General features: G+C 40.0%; 1 protein-coding gene across 19 annotated transcripts in view; it reads left to right on the top strand.

Moving 5' to 3' along the window:
* SVIL (supervillin) overlaps positions 1-24102 on the top strand; it is a 231753-nt gene that overhangs the window by 16846 nt on the left and 190805 nt on the right. The window contains exon 1 of one of the 19 annotated variants that reach the window (XM_055334467.1): positions 11973-11989. The exons of 17 other annotated variants lie outside the window; for them this stretch is intronic. The gene's annotated coding sequence lies outside the window, so the exon portion shown is untranslated. Of the gene's footprint in view, positions 1-11972; positions 11990-19784; positions 19828-24102 lie in introns of those variants that run through there. One more of the 19 variants, XM_055334466.1, reaches the window with a different exon arrangement.

Genomic DNA, 24102 nt, shown 5'->3' with positions numbered 1-24102 from the left:
CTTTAACCCATTCAATCCCAGATGCTATCATGTAATCAGTATAAAAATATGAGACTTTTTATTGTATGAAGTCTTAAAATTTGCTGTGTATATTAGAATTATAGTAGATCTAAATTCAGATACTACATTTTCATCTGAAATACTTAGTCTGTACTTAGATTTCATAGAATTCATAGTTGAAAGAGATTTGTGTAACAAAGTCCCAAACATACTTAAGTTTTCCAATAACTGAATCAAGTGCCAAAAATCATTTTCTTTTAATATTTGCATTTCAATTGACAAAAGTAGTTGGTGTTTTTTAGAAACATTGATTTCATTTTTGAAACAAAAGCTTATCAGTTTTGAAGCTGTGTCTGCTTAAGTTATATAAATTCATTAACTCTTATGCCAAATCAAAATTGTTAACATTAACTTCAAAGAGATACTATAAAAATTAAAAACAAACTTATAAATCTCCATAAAGTGTTCTAATTTTTCTTGTAGATTTTGAAGACAATTTCAGTAATGCTTTTGATTTCAATTTGATCTTCTGTATATTGATGCAAGTTAGAAAAATGTACAAAACATTATTTTTTACTTGATTTATGAATAGCATCAATTTTGATTTATATTTTCATACTTGTTTGGCAAGGTAATAAAAAACCTTTATCTTTTAATGGAGCTTCCATTTTAGCTTGTGCATACACTGTGATATCTGTGAGAAAACAATTCACACTGCCTTTTTTTTTTTTTTTTTTGGTCTTTATTGAGTATTTGGCAAGATTCTTTTTGTTTAGAGAAAATCTTGAATTGGAGTTAAGTATAGGATGAATCTTAGTAAAAATTTTCCATGACCCAACCAAAGATCTGCTTGCAGAGAACACACGATAGTTGTATTAACTATTTTCTATTTATTTCAGTAATTTTATAAACTGATGGTAATTCATATCATTTATATGTATATACTAAATAATTTTACCAATGATATCCATGACAGTTTTCATAAGCTGTGCTTTAGAAAACAAGCTACAAGTTAATGTCAAATAGTGAAGCACTAAGAGGAAAATACCAGTCTCCTATTTTAAAAGTTTAGTAAGTCTCGATTTTTTGACCCAATATAGCTGGAGCACTAGTATAATAGAAGCTTTATGTTTTCATATCTAGTGAAAGTTCTTCTTTGACAGTTGTAAGAAGATTCCAAAGTATCTATGCCACGAGTTCAGTTCTTTCCAGCTATGAATTGACAACATTTCTGTATAAGTTGGAAGTCGTTTGAGACAAAAAATGCACCCTAAGTACTAATTTGGCAATGTCCTTATATTGCATGACTCATCTAAAGCTACAGAAAACTTATTGTAATTTTTCAAAATTTGAATTTATCTATCTTTGATATTATTAGAAAGATCTTATTTCCTGGGCAATTCTTTGGTTGCTTAACTTAAAATCTTTCACTTTTTGTACATTATTGTTTTTTATCTTTTCCTCATAATTTTCTAACAGAATTCCCATAACTAAATAATTTTTTTTACCATCTCTCCATCTAAATATATGTATTTTTTTGTTATTGTTCAAGAATCTGAGATGTTTTATAGCTGACCAAAGTTATAAGCTCAGATTTTATTAAAAATCATTTAAAATTTTTGGTCATTTAATTCTGATTTCAGGTGACTAATTTCATTGATTCCTTTTTGACTGTTGAAAGTAAGTTCACATCATATGTGTCTTTATTGAAATCGCTCTTTAATAATCTGCTTAATTATCTGGTACATTGTTGCTATATCATCTTTGATTATGGGGTGTGCTAAACAGCTTTTTCATTTTTCTGATACCGCAATTTGCAGTTGGTATTGATCATGACATTTTTTATTTCTTCCAATCTCTTTCTTCCCTTACTCTTCTAATTACAGTGCTAGCTTTTGTATCTCTGCTTGATTTTATATCAATAGTAGGACTTTGTTTTAAATTTGGAAAGTTGGGCAGCCCCGGTGGCGCAGCGGTTTAGCGCCGCCTGCAGCCCGGGGTGTGATCCTGGAGACCCAGGATCGAGTGCCGCCTCGGGCTCCCCTCATGGAGCCTGCTTCTCTCTCTGCCTGTGTCTCTGCCTCACTCTCTCTCTCTCTCTCTCTCTCTCTCTATGAATAAATAAATAAATCTTTAAAAAATAAATTTGAAAAGTTGTTCATATTTATTTTTTTAAATCTTTTTTTTTTAAAGATTTTTATTTATTTATTCATAGAGACACAGAGAGAGAGAGAGGCAGAGACACAGGCAGAGGGAGAAGCAGGCATCATACAGAGAGCCTGATGTGGGACTCGATCCAGGGTCTCCAGGATCACACCCTGGACTGCAGGCAGCGCTAAACCGCTGCGCCACTGGGGCTGCCCCATATTTACTTTATAAGCCAGAAAAATAAATTATGTATTTAATTAAAACATGTATTTTGATTTACCTACCGATTACGAGTTACAGAATTGTCACTGTAACTTGTGCTGTCTGTATAAAATAGTCATGTAAACACATTACAGTGTCTATCAGTGTGTAGAAAAAAAATCATTTACAATGAATCATCTTGTTAATGCCAGGTAGATCACAGATATGCTTATGCGTAGACTGACACAAGACAATAGAGGCAATAGACCAATACTGTCTTAGGCAATAGAGCATTTGAAGTGAAATGTAATCCTATTAAATCAATACATTTGTGCTTAATGGAGACACATTTTACACTACTTTGATTTTTAAAAATAAAATTAATAAAAATGTTCAGCTTCTCAGTTCTTGTGACATTTTAAACAGACTGTGTAACCAGGCATTCTTGTACTGGGCAGGGCAGGCCAGGGGCTGGTTTGCATTTAAATCTAGGAACCTTGTATCAACACCTAGATGGGTTCTCATTTTTCTTGCCTTGCAGCTGCTTCCTCCTTGTCTGACCCCACAGCACCAGGAATTTTAGGGGTGTTGCAAAGGAAGTCTTACATAATTAGTGTTCTCCAAAAGATTTGATGACCGCACCTCAAGGATTGGATGACCTCTCACCATCTAAGGCCACATTAGGAGAAGTCTCAGAGTGGGAATTGTGACCTCAGGGGACAGTCTGTGGGTTGAAATATTGGGACAGGGCCAGGGCAAATGTCCTGTCCCATTTGTAGGTCAGCTGCAATTACTCTTCCTCTTTTCATGGGCTACTAACCAGTGACCTCTAGAGCAGTCTGACCGCAACTTTGTTGGATGGGAATTCTGTCAGCAAGAGGTGGCTGGCATTCCCATGGCTCTAGAAGAAGCAGGTTGCATTTCCCCCACCGTTAGTGAAAGTGGTAGGAGGGGCTTCCCCTTAACAAAGCTGGCTAGGAATGTTTTTACAACTCCATCTCTGTAATCACAGGCTGTGAAACTACATCTCAAAAACATGAAGAAAATGGAAGGGTTGATTCATGAATGAAGAGAAAATGATGTAAGGCATTCTAAGATTCAGAAACCACCTCATGAACCAGGATGTTGTTTTCAGAGCAGATACACCCAATTCTGTTGAAGCCCACCTTGCCAGGACCACCTGGCTAAATGCTGCATTTCACCTTTTTTTGTTTCTGTTTCTTTTGTTTCTAGTTTATGTCCTGGACATCTCTATTTGGGAGTATGTTGCTCTGTTTCCTGTTTCAGTACTATCTTCGCAGAATTAGTTTTCCCCCATCATATTCTTTTACCTCTGACTCTCCTCAGCTTTCTTATATCTCCTATACACATACTGTAGGCTTTGTGCAGTACTGCCTATTCCGATAGAGCCTAGTCACAGGAGCTTATTACTTGTATGCCATCACATATCCAGTATGTGTAGTACCACCAAATAATATGTGTTGGAATCATAAAAAGAGTTGGGAGAAAAGTTTATTTTGTTCCTTTTTATTTTCTATTGTTTCTACTCCCCTCCCCCTGTATTAGAAATGAGGAAATAGATTCACAGTAAATGAAGCTCATTATACACTTCGGCTTATGTCATGATGTTTCTAAAGAAAATAATAAAATCCAGCCCCCAAGTCTTCAGCTTTATGAGGTTTAAGTGTTGTTGCATCTGTGTGGTTGCATTGCTTTGAAGTGTGTCCCCTGAAGTAACTCAGGATAGAGATGTTATTAGTTTTGCACTGTTTTCTTCTGTAGGCACCTCAACAGGCAGCACCTTGGAGAGACAGCAGGCACCCTGTGTTGACTGACCCCTAGTCCCATTTGGACACCATGGGGCCAAGCAGCCCTGGGCAAGTCATGTGCTACTTGCCCAGTCTTCTTTTTTTTTTTTTTTTTCCCACCCAGTCTTATGTATTCATCTTTACAGGGTAGGAATTTGATTATTACTCTGTTTCCTAAATTGTTTCACTGGACACCAGTGGCCTTTAGATGCTCCTCCAGTGTATTCAGACAAATCGGAGAAATGTGTATTCCAGATGGCTTCCATGTTGGGTATTCAGAGCTCATCAGCACCTTTGGGGCTGTGGGCCTCGAGTAAAGAAGACTGTTTAGGCTTATTTAACCTAACATTTTCTAAAGTCTTTGATCATGGAATCTCTCTTCCAAATTTTGGAGGAATATTCTTAAATATATTGGAGTATCCTATAGCATGTACTTTGGGAAACCCTGGACTAAATCAGGGTTCAGCAAACTACAGCCTGATGGCCAAGGCTGGCTTGCCACCTGTTTGTGTAATTAAAGTTTTATTGGAACCCAGTCACACCCACCCATTTACAGAGTGTCTGTTCACACTACAGGGGCAGAGTTGTGTAACTGCCAGAGACCTGTCTGGTCTACAATGCCTTAAATATTGCCATCAGTTATTTACAGAAAAAAGTCTGCCAACTCTGGCACTAGATGATTGTTTTCTAAGCATCAAAGTGATTGATGAACATGGCTGAAAAAAATCAGGTGCTAAAGAAGCACTGATAATGAAAAACAAGAGTTGTTCTCCAGAGGCAACACATTTTTAATGGTTCTTGTTAAGTTCTGTTAGTGGTTATTACTTCTGTAATTCTAATAACATATTTGCTCAGCTGTTTTGGTGTATCTGCTTTGGGTTTTATCTGTTGACTCTGCTACAATAGATGACACACATACACACACAAACACACAGGCATTTGTAACATCTTAGTTTTATCACCATATGAATTCTATTTGTTACTGTTGCAATTGTAATATTCATAAATCTATTTTGTTCCACCTACTTACCACCTTTTATCTGACATGCCAAATTATATGAGATGTGGATACTAAGTACCATTTCCCTTCACTCTGCCTCTTTTTTTTCACTTGTCCATCTTTCAGCTTTTCTTAGCTATCTCTTTGAAAAGTTGAGGTTGCTAATATTTGCTGTCTCGAACTGGCACAATTTGCTTTGCTTTCTCCAAAGGCTGAGTCTCAAGGTTAGAAGCCAACAAGTGTGTTATTGTAAATACTGTCTGTGGTGGAGCCAAGTAGTGTGCTATAGTTGTACTTCCCTCCCTGTAGCATTGCTCAGAGGAGGAAATTTCTATTTGAAATGTTGATTTCAACTGGGTTTCTCTGTTAAATGTCACCAGGTGCTCAAAATCATGGCACATTTGAATCATGTCTTATGTTTTGTTGTTGGCAGTTGTTCTTGAGTTTATATTGGCCTGCCTTTTTTTTCCCTCCCTATTGAGGGGATTTTCTTCTTTACTGTAACCCTAATAATCTCTAGGTTTTAACACATTTGTCTGTTGCTTGAAATATGCATTCATCTTGAAGATGTTCTCTGTAGACCCCAGTCATTGAGTTTCTCAGTGCTTCCTAGATCTGCTCCTGCTAATTTTCCTGGAATTCTATCTAGGCTTTGTTCTATTGTTCTGGTATGCTACATTTCCCCTTTCTTGTTTTTTACTCTCATTTTGGTAGAATATAATATATGACTTCCTCAGATTGAAGTAAATTTTCTGAGTCTTGTATGTTTGAAAATGTTCTTCACCATGGCTGGTATGGATTTATAAGTTTGAAATAACTTTTTTCTCTAAATGTCAAAAATTTTGCCTGAAGTTGCTGATGTGAAAAGCCACGTGCTGGTCAGACTTTTTTTTTTTTTTTTAATCTTTTTTACTGATTCTTTTTTCCTTTGTGGAATCTCCTAGAGTTTCTCTCTTTTTCTTTATTCCTTAATATTCTGCAATTTCATTGTCAAGTGTCTGGGTATGTCTTTTCTCATTTAATGTATTTGGTAGTCAGTGGGTGTATCAGGTTCTATTCAGGAGACAAAAATCAAACAGGGATTTGGGAAGGGGAAGTGTAGAGAATTATTAATTAGTAGTGAGGGATTAGCTACTAAGGGGTTAGCAGGAGATTAGCTACTAAGGGGAACAGAGAACCAGTAAAGAATACAGGAATGGCAGACACAGGGAGCAGCTGCTTTCCTCTAGGATTGATGCAGCATCAGATTTGGGAGTGACTGCCCCTTGCCTGTCTCCAGAGCTGAGAGTCATCTCCTTGGAGAGGGCATGCCATGTGGTCCACTGGTACCAGAGCAGGTGGTTGGGGTGCTTTATGCAGGCTCAAGGGGGAACTGCCTGCTTAGGTGGCAGTGAAACTTGCTAGGAAGTGCCTACCAGGGTGTCTACCAGACTTGTTGGGTGCCTGCCTACAAGTTCTCACAGGGGAATCCTCACAAGCATATTGCTGTTATACCTCAGTGGGAAGCCACCTGCTGGGTGTCTACCAGACTCTTTGGAGTCCATCCACAAGGTGCTCAGGCTGAGACTCATTGGTGTACATGTTCTGGGGCATTCTGCATGCTGCTGGCTCCTGGGTGCAGCAGGAGCCAGCTGGCAAGAGCACACCTGATGAGAAGCCCCTTCCTCCTGCCCAGTGTCAGCTGGCAAAGGAGAAAGCCTTTCCACACCCAGTTCCAGTATTGTCAAGAAGGGAAATGGGGTGGATTGGTGGCTGAGAGGCAAAACAGTGACAACTGGATGGTCTTGAAGCCTAAACACAGGTCTGTCTGTTGCTCTGGGAAGCTTTCTTATGTTATTTCTTTGATAATTGCTTCTTTTCCTTTTTCCCCCTCACTTTTCTGTGGTGTTTAGAAGTTCTATTAGTGTTAAGTTTCCTGAATTAATCCTCCATCTTTTTATCTTTTCTTTCATTTCTCATTTCATTCTTCTTCTGCTCTGTGTTCTGACAGATTTCCATAATTTTATCTTCTAACTCTACTATTGAGGCTTTTTACTTAGCAGCTATATTTTTTTAAATACCAGTAGCTCTATTTAAAAAATTTTCAGATTGTATATTTTTCTAGGAATTCTGTATTCTGTTCTTTTCTGGTTGCATGTTCTTATGGTTATATTCATCTTCTCAGAATGTGTGCAAATCTTTTGTCTCCTGATGGCTGATTTCCTCTTTTTGCAAATGGAAATTTATACATTTAAAACAGTTGTTTGTACCAAAAGTTGTTAGTGGGTCAGACTACTTGAGTTCAAATCATAAGCCCTATAGTATACTAGCTATGTGACCATTTTAAGCCTGAATTCTGTGTCTAGAAGATGAGAAAGATGCTCATACTTATCTCAGAAGCATTATGAGAGTAAATTAGATAATACATGAAAAGTATTTAGCATGGTGGCTTTGGCTATTATTTGTAAATATACCACATTATTTTAAACTGGCCATAACCCATTTAATTATTGCTTTAAAATCACTTATAATCTGTAAAATACTCTTTGATTTTTTTTAAGATTTTATTTATTTATCTTAGAGAGAGAACATGTGAGCATGAGTACGGGGAGATGCTGAGGTGAGACTCAAGCCAACTCCTTGCTGAACCCGGAGCCCAGGGAGGGCTCCATCTCACAATAGGAGATCATGACCTGAGCCAAATCAAGAGTCAGACACTTAACCAACTGAGCCACCCAAGCACCCCCTGAAAGATATTTTGAATCCTAATATGAAATAAGAACTGTATCTAAGAAATAAATGTACTATAAGATTCAAGAAAACATACTTTTGTAATAGAATAAAAGTAGAATACAGATTTCCACTTACTTCTTGAGTATGATAATGATGGGGGGTCATGATCTGGAATGCCACCAGAGCTCTAGCATTTGCAAAGAGAAAGGGCACCCAGCACTTATTAGGTCAGACATAGAAGTTTACATATTTAAGTATGAAAACTTATAATTATTCTTTTTCAACTAGCTTTATGATCAAACAATTTGGAATCCAACAATCATACTATAGTTTCCTGTTGCCACTGTAACAAATTGCCACAGACTTAACACAGATTTCTCTTATAGTCCTGGAGGTCAAGAGTCCAAAATGAGGCTCACAGGGCTGAAATCAAGGCACCAGCAGGGCCCATTGATCCTGGAGGCTCCTAAGAAGATCTGTTTCCTTGTCTTTTCAGCTTCTAGTGTCTGCCTGCATTCCTTCGCTTGTACTGCATTTTCAAAGCATATCACTTCAGTCTCTGTTCCCACCTTTTCCTCTGGAGTCAGGCTCTCTTGGCCTCCTTCCTTTAAAGGACACTGGAGAGGGACGCCTGGGTGGCTCAGCTGTTGAGCATCTACCTTTGGCCCAGGGTGTGATCCTGGGGTCCTGGGATTGAGTCTTGCATCATGTCTCTGCCTCTTTCTCTGTCTCTCATGAATAAATAAATAACATCTTAAAAAAAAAAAAAGTTGGGATTCTGTTAAAAAAAAAAAAAAAAGGACACTGGGGATTATGTTGGGCCCATCCAGATAATGCAGGATAATTTCCCCATCTCAAGATTCTAAAGTTTATCACACTGGCAGAGTCCTTGCCATATTAGATAATGTTCACAGGTTCCAGGGATTAGGACATGAATATCCTTAAGCAGGCATAATGTAGCCTGCCATTCATCGCCTTTTCCTTTTGATCATTAATATTATGCAGCCTACATTATCTTTGGCTGTACTGCAAAATCTTTTTGGGAGAGTTGCAAATTTAAGGAGAAAATGTCCCCCCCTCCCCCAATTTTCCTTTAATTACCAATATCCAGGGATAAATGCACTTCTAGCATTTTGTGATTTATATTACCTATATTCAAAAATATAATTGTGGAGTTCTCATTTCTACCCCCTTTGCATTTCAAAAGATAATAAAAATTTAAAAACTGGCACCACATTTATGTGGTTTAAACAGATCCATTGCAAGCATCTCAGTTCAAATGTAAAAATCTGTGCATAAGTGAGTGATAGTGTGTGTGTTTTTTTTTTTTTTTTTTAATGTATTAAAAGTTAGAGTTAGTGTACCCTCCTTCCACCCCTGGATGGTGGAAGGTCCCTGTGCATGTCTTTTGTTTTCAGAGGTTAGGTCTTGAATCTCTCTGGCTTAGCCTTCCTGATGGAAGAAATGATGATGAATGGAACAGTGAAATGGAATAATTACTTGAATGACGGGGGTGGAGGGGTGGGGGTGGGGGGAGGGTTAAGTGTGGAGCACACCATAGCTCCTAGTTCTGCCCCAATTCAGTGTAAGCTGGAGCTTACATTCTGTTCATGTAATCCCCCTCCTTTCCACCTGTCTCACTCCTCCCTTTCTGTTCCCACATTCCTTGGTGACCTGGGCCCATTAGATTGTGCTGAGAAGGATTTTATGCTTTGCATGTGTGTGTTTCTCCTGGTCATTTGGCTCAAGAGAAGAGTGGAGGGAGTGGCAGTAATTGCTCAGGTACTGAGTACCAGGCACTGTGCTAGAGGTGTTGACAACAATCCTGTCAAGTGGCAGCTGTTCGCATTTTATGCTAGTCAGAGGAGGGAGCAAGATGAGCCATTGGGGTCTGCTTGGCTCTTCTGTTCCTCTGGGTGACTGTTTGTGTCCATGAACTTCCTCTGATGTAGGACAGCTTTTCTGACTTCGGCCACCTTTGACCACAGACGTGGGATTGGCCCTCCTGGCACCTGTATCTTCAGAGCGTGCATTTGTCCATTGCGAGTCCTTGGGGACAGAGGTGATGGGTTTGTCACGGTTCCTCCAAAGTTGAATGTGTTTTGTGAATGAATGATCATACCCCCAGAATAATGTTAAGTTTTTGTATCTTTTATCCTGGCTTTCTTATTTGAAGACTTTCTAGGATTGTCCTTCCCACACTCCCTCAAGTGAAAGTAAACAATAGTTAATTTTTCAATTTTGCCAGTAAATGATTGACTTGGTTGTGGATGAGGGGAACAATTGGGGGAAATGAACAATAACCTGAGAAATTAAACTTTAAAGGTATTTGTGGACAAATAATTGAGAACCCACTTGACATGAGGACCTGTGTTAGATGCTTTGGGAGATTAAAAAAAAAGAATGTAAGAAAATATAATGTCTTCTAGGGAGAAAGAAATGGAATAAGCATTTCAAACGTATTGTAAAACAGTCTATTTTATGTCACACTTCTAGTGCGCGCTCAGTTACTAAGTGAACACACACTTACGCTACATCAAATGCTAGGGATATAGCTCCATGGACTTAGAAACCTTAAGGGGAAATCTCAGATTTGGCTGAGAAAGAGTGATTGCAGTTTTTGGGGTGGCAGGCTGGGGATCCGAGCCACAGAAGCAGGATAGACCAGTGCATTTCCAGGTGAATAAATGTCTTATTCTGTCTGGGTGGCTCTAACACAATACCAGACTATTTAGTAGACACATTGATTTTTTGTATCTCTGGAAGCTCGGAAGTCCAAGATAAGGTGCTGGTACATTCCTCATCTGCTTCAGGCCCTCTTCCTATTCAGAGATGGCTATCTTTATGCTGTGCCCTCACCTCACAGAGATGGGTGGGGATGGAGCTCTCCGGGTTCTCCTTTTTAAGGGGATCATTCATGAGGGTTCTACCCTTCTGAACTAATTCCCTCCAAATACCATCACACAGGGGAATTAGGCTTCAACACACAAATTTGGGGTGACACAAGCATTCAGTCAGCAGCAATAAATATACAGTTCACAAACGCACCTACTAGTCACCTCACAGTGAGGGCTTTGCTGTCACCACTGACTGGATAATTTCTCGGGGCTATTGAGGAATTCCAGATGGGACAAGAAATACCCTGTGTCCCCATGTTGCAGGGCACTATTACCTGCAGGTCCATCCAGGGATTCCCCACTAGGGTTTCTCTACCCCTTTGAGGCCACTGACTTAGCAGAAGTCGCCTGCCTAGGTCTCCGTGTCTGCCCCCACTGGCCCCACGCTGGGGTCTTTGTTCTGAGCCCAGGGCCCCGGGGGCTGCTGGAGTGCATTTGGAGGACTCGCTGACAGAGGGGCCTGTGTTCTGTCCTCCTGCTCTTTCCCCGCTTCACTTGTCATGAATGGACAGCACATGAGTGGAGAAGAGGAATGCATTTGGGGTGAAAGATGTGATTTTCAAGAGGCGGTTTTCTGACAACAGGTGGCAGAGATGGCTGGAGGGCCGACAGTTCTCTCTCAGCGAGGCCAGCCCATGGAGAAGAGGTGCAGACATGCCCAGTTTCTGGTATTTGACCCTGAATTGACCCGAGTTACCTTCAAATCATGTTGGGAGGGAACCTCAAATAACTGAACCCGGAGAAATTTAAGAATACTGATGAAAAACCATGAAAATGCGGGAAGAATCAATATCTGTTAAAGTTAGAATTTTTTTTCCTTTTATCAAAAACTAAACTTTCTCTTGTATCAAGAACAAATGCCTAGATTTTTTCACATTACCCCTAAGCCTACATTGGGCTCTCTCAAATTTTTGGAATGTCTTTACTGAGAACCTAATATGCAAGTTTTTTTAAAATAATTTTCTTCATTTTTATTTGTTTTTACAACAAAGCAAAAGGAAATACGTTATATTAATTTTACAAATATTCATTGTTAGGCAGCCTGTCAAGTTCCATTAGAATCTGGCCCAGGGACCCCATCCCTGTTCTAGAGTTTGAGGCCCATCCTAGGAGGCAGATGTGCAAAAGGAAGGTGTCCGCGTCAGCAGTGAGTCGGAAGTTGGGGCTTTGTACGAGGAAGAGGAGCAGCCCAGAGGCAACTTCATGAGGAGGTGACATGTCTGGTGAGCAGATTGGCCTTGGACAATATGTTTGAAAATCATAAAAGATCAAAGGTCTGTGAGCTTTGTCAGTTTAGGGATTTATTTTCGTGTCATTTTGAACCTGATCCTTTTCAGAGAGTTGCCTTATTTATGAAATGGAATAACCTCATTGATCATTTCTACCACTCTGATAACCTTCATCGACGTGTGGCCTGAGCTAACTTGCCGTTCTGGCTGTGGCCGCACGAATCGCCTGGTGAGTGCAGAAGCCCCCAGCCTGCAGTGGGGAGCTGCAAGGTGGACCTGGCTGGAGCTCATCTTTTGCAGTAGCCAGCAGGGAAGTCAGCATCTCTGCCCCGGCACCACCCCCGCTCCCCCCATAAATGCTGCATTTAGACCTTTGGTTGTGCTGATGTGTGTGGAGTTTTTCCTTTAAGTGGCTTTTCTTATTCTGATGGAACCTTTATGCAGAGTAAAATATACTTTGTCCTTTATACAAGTTTTTCTGTGACTAAGTTTTTAAATGCTACCCTGTCCTGTCTGACATGATACAATTCTTTAATAAGTATTTGATGTGATCCTTCAGATGTGTCGGAGCATCACAACATATTAAAGAATAACTTGGAACATTACAATTAAACTATTTACGAATAAGATTTCAAGTGTCATGTGAGAACAGATTTCTGCAAATAATAAGGGGGCTGTTTTATGAATGTATTTGTGACAAATTATTTCCTGTCCAAATGAGGAATCTTTTATTTTTTACCAGAAATGGTAACTGAGTATATTATTAGACGCAAAGTTTTTCTTTTTTCTATTAAAAAAGGCAACAGGGGCACCTGGGTGGCTCAGTGGTTGAGCATCTGCCTTTGGCTCTCAGGTCATGATCCTGGGGTCCTGAGATTGAGTCCTGCATCAGGCTCCTTGCAGGGAGCCTGCTTTGCCCTTTGCCTATGTCTCTGCCTCTCTCTGTGTGTCTCTCATGAATAAATAAATAATATCTTTTAAAAAAATTTTAAAAGGGAACAGTTTTCTTGAGGAAAATTGGGGCTTGCACATCCCCCTCCCCATCCCAACTTGAAAGTAGCTTAAGCCGAACATAGAATTTGTTGACTTATATATTAGGGAAATGCAAGGGTGAAGCTGGCTTTTGTGGGGCCTCAAGTAACACTCTGTATGTTGGTGTTATTTTCTCTTGGGTCTGAAAGATGGCTACAGGAGCCCTTACTGCTTTGACCCAGAAAGACAGAAGGAGACCCTCTTTTTTCTACTGTTGCTAAGTCAGGTCTTATGAAAGGCATTCCTTTGGCCTGGGTCATATGCCCATTGCTGTGGACAGGGGAGTGGGGCACCATGCCAGTCCTGTCCTTGCAGTAAGAGGAGGGTGGGGCATGACAATGGGGAGAGAAGAAGGATTCCCAGGTGAAAAGGTAGACAGAACCTTCATATTACTAATGGGTCCTCCTGTGTTGTGTTGGGGCTGGGGCAGGCCTGGAGTGCACACGACAGGAAGTGGCAGTACCAGCTGTACCTCCTGCTTGTCTCCTTCCTCCTCCTTGAGGTAGTCAGGTGAGCTAAACTCAGAACTTCTCAAACGTGGTTTTATTCAAGTACCTGAGTAGCCGTATATGAACTCATGCTGGGACTGTGGGGGCACGGCAAGCAACCACGGACTGTCCCACACAAATAATGGAGATGATACGACTTTCTTCACTGCTTTAGGAGCTGTGGGTGGGGATTCCCCGAGTGGGGGGGAAATGCCCAGAATCCTTCCTGTGACATTTTCAGATTCCTGTTGACGGAAAGATTTTGTGTGCCTTCTTGGTGAGAGGGTGTCCCTGGGATAGCACGGTAGCTTAGAGTGTTTTCGGGGAAATACTCATCAAAGGACTTTCTCAGTGAACAACTGACTGATGATGATCTTTGTTTTATCATGAATTTCTATCACATGTGAACAAAGCTAGAGACTTCAGCATTCTCTCAAGCACCATCTTCATCTAACTCTTAAGCTCTGTTTTGATTTCAACAGTTTTGTCTTATGCCATGAACAGATATGTCTTGGCAAAATATCTGCTAAAGTAACCTGCATTTTGAGCCCCTCTTTATTTTAGATGAATTAATTTACTTCATCTATATCTTTACTCTTGTGTCATCTTTTTCCTCTTTGAAGAAAAATAGCGAATTCCACCCTGAGTTTGGAAACCTGTCTTCCCTCAGCTTTCCTCAGTAAGCCAGAGCCAAGTAGTTTTGAGTAAGCCTTGAAAATCACTTTCCAGTTCCTTACAAATTTGTCTAAAGGGAGGGTTTAGAATCTAAACTACTGTTCAGTGTGTTGGGATTGTTTTTGTCAGAGCTTACCATTCTCACCAGCCCATGATGCCTTGACAGCATGGCCTGTAGGGACTCTCAGGTGAGCTGGGGCCTGGACCTGAGCTGCCTGCCACCCTCTTGCCTGGGGATGGGGCCTCATCTGTATCTGGCATCCCCACTTTCCCCATTAATACCACTCACTAAAAATTTTAGCAAATCTTGCTGAAAAAAATCTGTCAGTTTGGCCTCACCAAGTCCTGAGCTATCATGAAAAATATAGTGACTGTACAGCAGTGGTTCAATTATTAAAATCCATTCTTTGGTTCAGCTCTCAGACAAAGAAAAGGGCCGGGTTAAATCCAGCCTGTCGACCAGTTGTTCAGATTTGTCTTTTGAGCATGTTAAAATACATAGTTTTACAGTGTCATTTGATGAGCGTGCTTTTTCAGTCAGACTGTCTCTTATTTGCTTAAACAGGTGCAGCCACATCAGGCATCCGGCTTCACCACCTTGTCGCCCCTTAGGCCATTTCTTGATTCTGAAAAGGAGCTTGAAGAAAACTTTAAGCAATTTTTAATTTGTTTTTATGCATGAGCTTCCCATAGTCTGCACCCAGCCACCTAGACTTTTTTTTTTTAATACAAAATATGGGATTTATTTTCCTTCAAAATGTGCCCCCTTTTTGGAATAAGGCATGGAATGAGACAGCAGGGTTTTCTCATGGGAGGCATTAAGCTCATTTACCTTCCCAAATTACACATGGGTTACTGTGTCAATCTTTCACATCCAGGTTTCCCACAAATTCCAAATCCTTCTTTAGTTTTTCTTTTTTCCTTGGGTTATATTAAGGAAGCATTAGATTGTATTTTGAGGGGCACCTGGGTGGCTTGATTGGTTAAGTGTCTGCCTTAGCTCAGGTCATGATCCTGGGGTCCCAGAATCGAGCCCTGCATCCTGCTCCATGCTCAGTTGGGGGGCTACTTCTGTCTTTCATTCTGTCCCTCTTCCTACTTGTGCTTTCTGTGTGCTCTCTCTCTCTCTCTCTCATGAATAAAATATTTTTTAAATTTTTTTTAAAATTTTTTATTGGAGTTCATAATGGCATAACACCCAGTGCTCATCCTGCCAAGTGTCCCCTTCAGTGCCCATCACCCAGTCACCCCAATCCCCCGCCCACCTCCCCTTCCACTACCCTGTTCATTTCCCAGAGTTAGGTGTCTCTCATGTTTTGTCACCCTCACTGATATTTTCACTCATTTCTCTCCTTTCCCTTTTATTCCCTTTCACTAATTTTTATATTCCCCAAATGAATGAGACCATATAATGTTTGTCCTTCTCCGATTGACTTATTTCACTCAGCATAATACCCTCCAGGTCCATCCATGTCGAAGCAAATGATGAGTATTTGTCATTTCTAATGGCTGAGTAATATTCCATTGTATACATAGACCACATCTTCTTTCTTAAATAAAATAAGTTGTATTTTGGGAACCACTCACAATGTAGCTGCAATGTAACCATAATAGTAAATGCATTAGTTTTTGTTATTCCCATCTTGTGTATACAGGTACACACATCTTCTTGCTGGGTGCGCCTTCTTGCTGGGTCACCCATCACCATTCTCAAGGGTCTCTCTACATGACAGGGGAGATGGTTGTCTTTCAGGGACCTCACTGGACTCCTTAGCCCCATCAGAGCATCTAGAAGCTGGAATTTCAATTATATAATAAATTCAATTATACATTTCTTGGCTTGGGGCAAAACACTTTATGTCTTAGGCTTGCCTCTAAAATGGGAATACTGCATAATAATGGATGAAGATTTAATGAATGTTGGTAATGAACTTGTGCAGGCCAAGCCCACGTATTTCCACGTGTGCTTCTGTAGCAGCCACTGTTATTCTGACTTTCCTCACGCGTGAAGACATCATATTGAGGAATACTTCAGGGACTGTTCCTACAGAGGGAGAAAAGTCTGAAATTCACAGGATCTAGGTTTCAGTAAGGTCTAGACCACCCTTTATTCCAATGACAGTTTTGCCTGGTCTCCTTCTCTGTATCTGCATGACACCATTCTTGTTTGGTGCCTAGGCTCCTCCTTTCCCCTACTTTTCCAAGAACTCCCTGCCCCCTTTTTTTTCTTTTGTGTTTTTGTTTGTTTGTTTGTTTTTTACTGCCCTTTTAATAAGAAGGTGAACATTTTTATTTGAAGAAGCAGTCAGTGAGAATGGAACTTGGTGATGTGTTCACAATCGAAATTTTCTTTGCAGTGCATGTGTGTGTGCCAGGGAGGCAAGAGAGTCTCCTAGACGGTTTTGATTTTTCCTTCTCCCCTCTGTATTTCATCTCGCCATCTCCCAAATAAATACATAAAACAGAGGTCCAGTGTGGACTGTGGAGTCTCCCTGGCTCATGTGAATCCTGGCTTGGCTCTGATGGTTGCAAAGTTGCTGAACAGCTCTGTGTCTCAGTTTCCTGATCTGTACAATGGGAATGAGGACAGTTCTACCTCAGATTATTATGAATTTTAATTGAGTTAACATGTGGAAAACACTTTGAGTGCCTGGCCCTACTTAAAAGTTTGTAATCATTAAACCCAAACCATATGGGTCATATCTATTCTGTTCAGAGTAACTGTTAGGAAAAAGGATTTGGGGATGCTACATTCTGAAGTATTGTGTTTTCTAAATTTTCACAGAAAAAAAGAAAATGAATTCCTCTTCACAGTTCTAGGTGCAAAGGATTAGCTCTAAGTAGGGAAAACATCTACTGGGGCTTTCCCCCAAATTTCAGCAAAAGTAGAAAGTTATTCCACTATGTACATAGCAGAAAAAAATGATAACTAACCACCTGGATATTTTGTTTATGACAAGCACTGTGCTGCATGCCTGACATTGAATGCTGTAAGAATCTTAACGAGTTTGTTCCTATACCCATTTTACAGAAGACTAAAGAGGTTTGGAGTGGTAAGTGACTTGCCTTAGTTGGGAAGTGGCTGAGCACTGTCAGATGGATTTCTGAGCCCACTTGCGTCTGTGGCAGGGAAGGCTCTGCCTCCCTTGTGGCTGGAAAACTGCCCAGCAGAGAAGGGAGAGTGAGTCTGGTTTCTTATCATCTTAATCATATCATCTCTTAGGACAGATAGTAAGACTAATAATATACTTCCTTTTAAAGGCAGTCTTAATGAAAAAAAAAAAAAGAACAAAGGCAGCCTTAATGTCAATCAACATCTTCCTCCACATGAGTTGGCAAAATTAAGAAGCCAAATTCATGATTTCTTGTTTCCTGTGATTTGATCAAACTTCCCTGTCCAAACTGCCCCCCACCCCCACCCCAGTAGACCTGTAGAACAACTGGAGTTCTTCCCAAAGGTTGATAGTAACTTGCCTGAGTGAACTAGAGCGAGGACTCCTCTGGCCTTTGAATTTCTAGTTGTATATTGGCCAACACCCCTCCCACTGCACGTTCACTCCATTCCTGGCAGGACACCACTGTAGAGGGTCTGACTTAGAAAGCATAAGTCTCAAATACTTGAGAGGTGATAATGAGCTGATTCTTCACATTCTTAGATCACAGTGGTGAAATAACTCAAGTGTCTTCAGTAGAACATGGCAGGCATTCCACATCATGTCCCTCTTCAGTCTCTGGTGGCTGTGGCGCTAGGGCTTTCTTATCTTTCCTAGAAGGAACAATTAGTCACATCTTAATCTGAGCTATGCATTTATGCTGATTGGAGAGAGAGTACATTTGACAGCAAGACGGAGATCATAATCTGAGCCTTGACTTTTGAGACAGGATCAGTAAACAAACTGAATTATAAATTGTTTATTATTTTGGTCACAGAAGCTGGAAAGTCCCTAATAAGTGAATTTTTAATATCCCACATATTTTAAGTTGTCCCTCATCAATTATTTAGATTTGTAGTATTGTTACAGGTTTGAAAAGTAAAGTAAAAAAATATCTTTCTATTAAAGAATATTGCAATTTTATTTAATGGAAGAAATATTCTCTTATTCTTCTAGGAGAAAATGTTCTACTGAATAATTGATGCGTCTAAAATAAAGCCTTGTGTTTTTATGAGACTAGAATAGCTTTCATTATCCAAGTGAATGTTAGACAGCCCTGAATATTAACTATTTTCATGTAATAAATATTTTGAACATAGGAAAACTCAGCCAACTTGATTGTTCTCAGGTGAAGTTCAGACCACAAATTATACAGAGCCATAGATAATTACAGGTGATAGAACTAATCACAATATGCAAATAAGCCCCTATTAAGAACCTTATGAAGATTTTTTCCATGTTTTGTTCAAGAACAATAGGATGTAAAACTAGAAACTTACTTATTAATTCAGGATAGTAGATATATTGTTGTATCTTCACATGCTTTTGGAGAATTGAGATGAATATAGTCATTGGTCATTCATGATTTTGTAACCTTTGTTTTTATTTTGTATAAAATAAAATATGAAATGCATTGTTTTTGATGAGGGGGGCAAAATAAAAACACAGTGCCCCCTAGTATTTCATATTCTGGATCTGAACTTCTTGGTTCCAAAATGTATGCTTGGCTTGAAATGATATAAAAATATCCTTCACATTACTGACTTATATTTAAAAAATTCTTTTCAAGATTCTCCAGCAGGTTCTTGTTATCCAAGGATAATTAGAACCAGAAAAAGGCCATTTAAAGTGAATCCACTTAAGTGGGGACCAGAGTTTCATAATTTAATGAAAAGAACCTTTGGGATTTCATTTTACAAAAAACAAAAACAAAAACAACCTGGAAAATGTGAAATAGATTTATTTTAGTTCATATTTAGCAAAACTTAGATTATCTTTTTGATCATGGCTATCTCTTAGAATGAGCAATGTAAAAATCAAATGTTGAGTGTTTTTGAGAGGAGCAAATTTTTGGACAAAATTGTATGACTGTATATTGTGGTAATTTTAAATCACATTTGACACATCATATCTTCAAGATGGCTACTTTTACAGATATACCTGCGATCTTAGTAATTTTCCTTTGGACTTTCAAGATTCTTTAATATTAAACTCGCTCTGTTTTAAAATCCCTATCTTGCTACCGACTTAAAATTTTTCCCTGAAATTATTGTTTCCTCATCAAACTGCTCAGCCCCCATTTGCCATTGTTTTTCTGTTACTGGGAAAGTTCTCTGATGTCATTTCGATTAGCCTCATGGAATTCTGTATTTGTGGGGCAAGATTTGCAACGTTTGCAGTGGATACGTGTCGTTTGGTGGGGGTACAAGATGCTCACTCGCAGGCAGGTTCAGTTGTAGATGCCAGCTATAGATGAGGATGGAATTTTGAGTGGGGATTCAAGTCAAAATGGTTGGTTATTAGGAAATATTTTTGTGTTTGAAAAGCATTTAAGATAGCTCATAACCATGTAGGGATTTGAATGGTGACTCCTCAGATAAGGAGGGTCGCTGATTTATTTGTATGAATCCCTTGCAGTGTGCTGGATAGAAAAGAGGACAGATTCATGAGTGAGGAGGTCCCGGGGCTCATCTCCATCCTGCCAGTGAGTAGCTGTTTGGTCATAGACAAGTTACTTAATTTCTTTTGTTATAAATTTACTTATCTGTAAAATCAGAAGGTTGAGTGAAAGTTCCTTCTGGTAACAGCATTCTGTGATTCTAAAGTGTCAGTTTTTAAAATGTGTTTATTTGAGAGAGAGAGAGAGCAAGCATGCATGCACGTGAGTGGGAGATGGGGGGGGAGAGAGAGAATATCCAGCAGACTCCTGCTGGGGTCAGAGCCTGATGTGGAGCTCCATCTTAGGACCCTGAGATTATGATCTGAGCCAAAATAAGAATCAGTTGTTTAACCGACTGGGTCACCCAGGCACCCCTTAAAGTGTCAGGTGTTTAAGCTTGCCAAGAGCTCTATCACTGTTTCCATAGACTTCTAGAATGTAATAGTAGGTGATCATCTCCTTCCTTTAGTTTATTTGCAATATATATGTATGTATGTTATACTTTCATAGTTTCCATGGGCCACGTCCATATGAAGCCATACTTTAGGTAAAGTTGTGATCAGCAACAATTTGAAATTCTCCTTTTAGTAGTTTTCTCTAAGTGTTCGTCTATATGTCGTGATCTTAATATTTCTCTTTTCACACTTACCTGTTCTAGTGGCTGCTTGATAGTCCATGGAGTAAATGTGTTAACATACTTAAATATACCCTGACCACTGGGCAACTGAGCATCTCCAGAGGCTAGAATCTGTACTAGAGTAGGGGGGCAGGGTTGGGCCACATCACCATAGGTGTCTCTGTAGGCAGACAGTTCTGTAAAAAGCTTCTCACATGTGTAGCACACTTCTGTGTGCATTTCAGTACCTGAGTGCCTTTTGCTGCTGCTATAAACAGGAAGAAGCTTAACTAAGGCAAAGCATCTGGCTAAGTAAAGCAAGGTGTGGTGTGGAACAAGAACGCTGGAAAAACATCGTATTTTGAGGCTGCTAAGCAAGGCAAACAGATCCTGGGGAGTCTTGCATTAAATGACAAAGCAGGTGGAAGAGACACAGAAAAGTGGGTTCTTTTTTTTTTTTTTTTTTTTTAATTTTTATTTATTTATGATAGTCACACAGGGAGAGAGAGAGAGAGGCAGAGACATAGGCAGAGGGAGAAGCAGGCTCCATGCACCGGGAGCCTGACGTGGGATTCGATCCGGGGTCTCCAGGATTGCGCCCTGGGCCAAAGGCAGGCGCCAAACCGCTGCGCCACCCAGGGATCCCAGAAAAGTGGGTTCTGAATGGCATCTTCAGATTCCAGGCTTTGGCAGAGGCGACCACCCTACTACACCTAATATTGGGTCACCTGGGAAGGTTGGTGACTCTTGACTTCTTGAAGTTGTACTTGGTCTGGTCCAGAGAATAAGGCTGTCCATCATCACGGGAGGGGAGACAGTCTCCAGAAGAAGATGGGCTCGCAGCAATAAAGCATCCATAAACAGTATTAAAAATCACAGCACTTTTCATGTTAGTGCAAGATCTTGGAAATTTTCAGTGCCTCCTTGGGGGGTGACAGTTTGCTCATCTGTTATAATTAGATTTGCTGCCTTCTTATTAAGATAAAGGAAACATAACTGGCCCTGGTAATATCTACTTTGGTCTATGGATGTTGTTGCTTCCTCTGCAAATGTGGGTGAACTGTTTGCAATGCTTGTTTGACACAACTTGCAACAGTACTGAAGTGGTTATTGGGCAAGAAAGGGAACTATGTGCTGTAATGGGGGTACCTAGGTTGCTTGCAGTAGCTAAGGGCAAATGTTTCAGGTTAAGTCAGCTTAAAGTAGATTCAATCAAGACAATGTTAGTCATGATTAAAATTACCAAGCAGAAGAAAACTAGAGAATTATAGAAATTGTGTGTCAGTTTCAAATTCTTCTGTGAAAGGTCATATGGGAATGAGGGATACTGGTAAAGTAGGATGTAGTCCAATATTTTCAGAGGTTAATATAAATTCAGACCAATTTATTCCACTGCACATATGTGTATATTTCTCAGTTTTGGAAATTATATCCTATAATTTTTAACAACCCCCCCCCAACCCCCGAGTTTAGGTACATTGGAGTCTGGAAGGAATGGTAAATTCTTTTTGAGTTTTGAGTAACACAATAAAAGGTAATTATTGATGATTTCAGAATGTGTTTATAATACTGGTGTGTAGGTTAACTGCAAGAGCAGCAAACAAAAAGCTTTGGATATTTTTCTCTCACACACAAAAAATAACTGGTTCTGTTCTGAGTTAGATAAGTGATTTTTAAAAAAAACCCAACTCAACAAACTTAGCATAATCTTTTTTAAAAAAAGATTTTATTTTTATTTATATATTCATGAGATACACACAGAGAGAGGCAGAGACATAGGCAGAGGGAGAAGCAGGCTTCCTGTGGGGAGCCTGATGCAGGACTCGGTCCCAAGACCCCAGGATCATGACCTGAGCCAAAGGCAGACCACTGAGCCACCCAGGAGTCCCCAAACATAGCATAATCTTCTTAAATAAGCTTTTCCAGATAGGCATACCTGAGAATGAAGGTGTGACCCACCTAAGCATTTACTCCTTTTCCTAGACTGCATGTGTCCCATGCCCACATTCTGCACGACATCACCACATTTAGAGAGAGAATGTCAGAATTTCCAGGATGTCTGTTTTAAATGATTGCTAACGTACAGGGACTCATTTTAATTACACATACATTTGATAAAACATACTAATCATCTGCCTTAGTCCCTTCCCAGTTCCCAGCTCCTTGAAAACCCATGAGAAGTGATGGCCTCACCTTGATGAGACTCGTTCTCTCTCAGGCTCTTTGCTCATGTACTGTCTCCCTTAAAGATTATCTTTCCGAAGTCCACTCACCATATTTTGTTCTTAGGGACAATCACAATTCCTGCGTGCCAATTCTCATTTTATTTATCCTATCTTCTCAAACTTACTCTACTTAATGATTGGATTTACAGTTGAAAAGAAGGCATGTTAAATTCATGTTGATCTACCCTCTTAGCCATATTGGTCCTAGGGCCAATGGGCTGAGGATATAAAGAAACATCTGGAGGGGCACCTGGGTGGCTCAGTTGATTAAGCATCTGACTCTTGTTTTCAGCTCAGGTCATGATCTCAGGGTTGTGAGATGAGCCCCTCAACGGGTTCTGTTCTGTGAGAGCCTGTTTAAGCTTCTCTCTCTCCCTCTGCCCCTTGCTCTCTTAAGAGAGAGAGAGAGAGAGAGAGAGAGAGAGAGAGAAACATCTAGAGAACTTTTGAAACACCTGTCTAATGAATAGGTTGCATGCCTTGAGGAAGAGCTTCGCTGATGGAGATATTTCTGTAGAAACTGCACACCTATCTGATGAGGATGTTTTGGAAGGGGAGCCTGGCTGAATTGGATAGAAAGTTTTCTAGGCTTATGCAAACTGAATGAGATTGATCCTACAATCTCTCCACTGATGGTCCAAAGGAAGTGAAGTGTTTATTTTGTTTTTCTTTTCATCCATTTAAAAAGAAAATTTAAGCAGAAATATTCAACAAGATTATTGTACCTATAATATCTGGTGTATGTATCATGCTTTGGGGATAACCTTCTTCAAAGTCTCATTCTCAAGCATATTTCCTGAATGGCTCACTCTTAGCCCTCCTGCGCTTAGAGGGAGGTCTGGAGAGCGGATGGTTTTGTGAAGGTACTTCCATGATGAGGAGCTACTCAGGATGGTTTTGGAGCAGAGTGCCATGGAGAAAGAGAGCCTGGCAAGGCAAAGAGCACGCTGCATGTAGCTCCCAAGGGAGGTCTTAGTACAGGTGAATTAGGGATTTCAGCTGATCACTAGGAGCTACCCAGAAATGTGATAAAAAGCTGTCTGAAGTGGGCGGTATGTGTTTTACTAGGTTGGGAGAGATAAGATAACCATGAGCTGATTATAAACCCGAGTGTAAGGAGGATCTTAATGTGACTTTTGAACCCCACATGCTTTGGCACTCTTGAAATTCTAGTATCTACCTCCCAGAGCTATGTCTCCTCTCCATTCCATGGGGACAGTGGTGGAATAGTCATCAGGCATGAGATAATGTAGTAACCTTTTTTGAAAATATCTGAATATCCCCTGACCATGCCTGGAGATTGTACATAGTTGAGCCTGTAAGGGCATATTTGAGTTTTAGCAAAGATTTTAGGCTCCTATTTCCTCGTTGAGCCTCCCTTATTCCAGCAAGAAGCATTTCCTCTCCTTTCCTTCTAAATTCAGTATCATTTTGTCCTTTCCTTATGCCACTGGTTTAGTTCCTTTATTAATTATGTGT

Source organism: Nyctereutes procyonoides, unplaced genomic scaffold (assembly GCF_905146905.1).
Source record: "Nyctereutes procyonoides isolate TBG_1078 unplaced genomic scaffold, NYPRO_anot_genome, whole genome shotgun sequence".
NCBI classification, from domain to species: Eukaryota; Metazoa; Chordata; class Mammalia; order Carnivora; family Canidae; genus Nyctereutes; species Nyctereutes procyonoides.
Note: the sequence above shows the minus strand (reverse complement) of the source record. Positions and strands in the feature narration are given on the sequence as shown.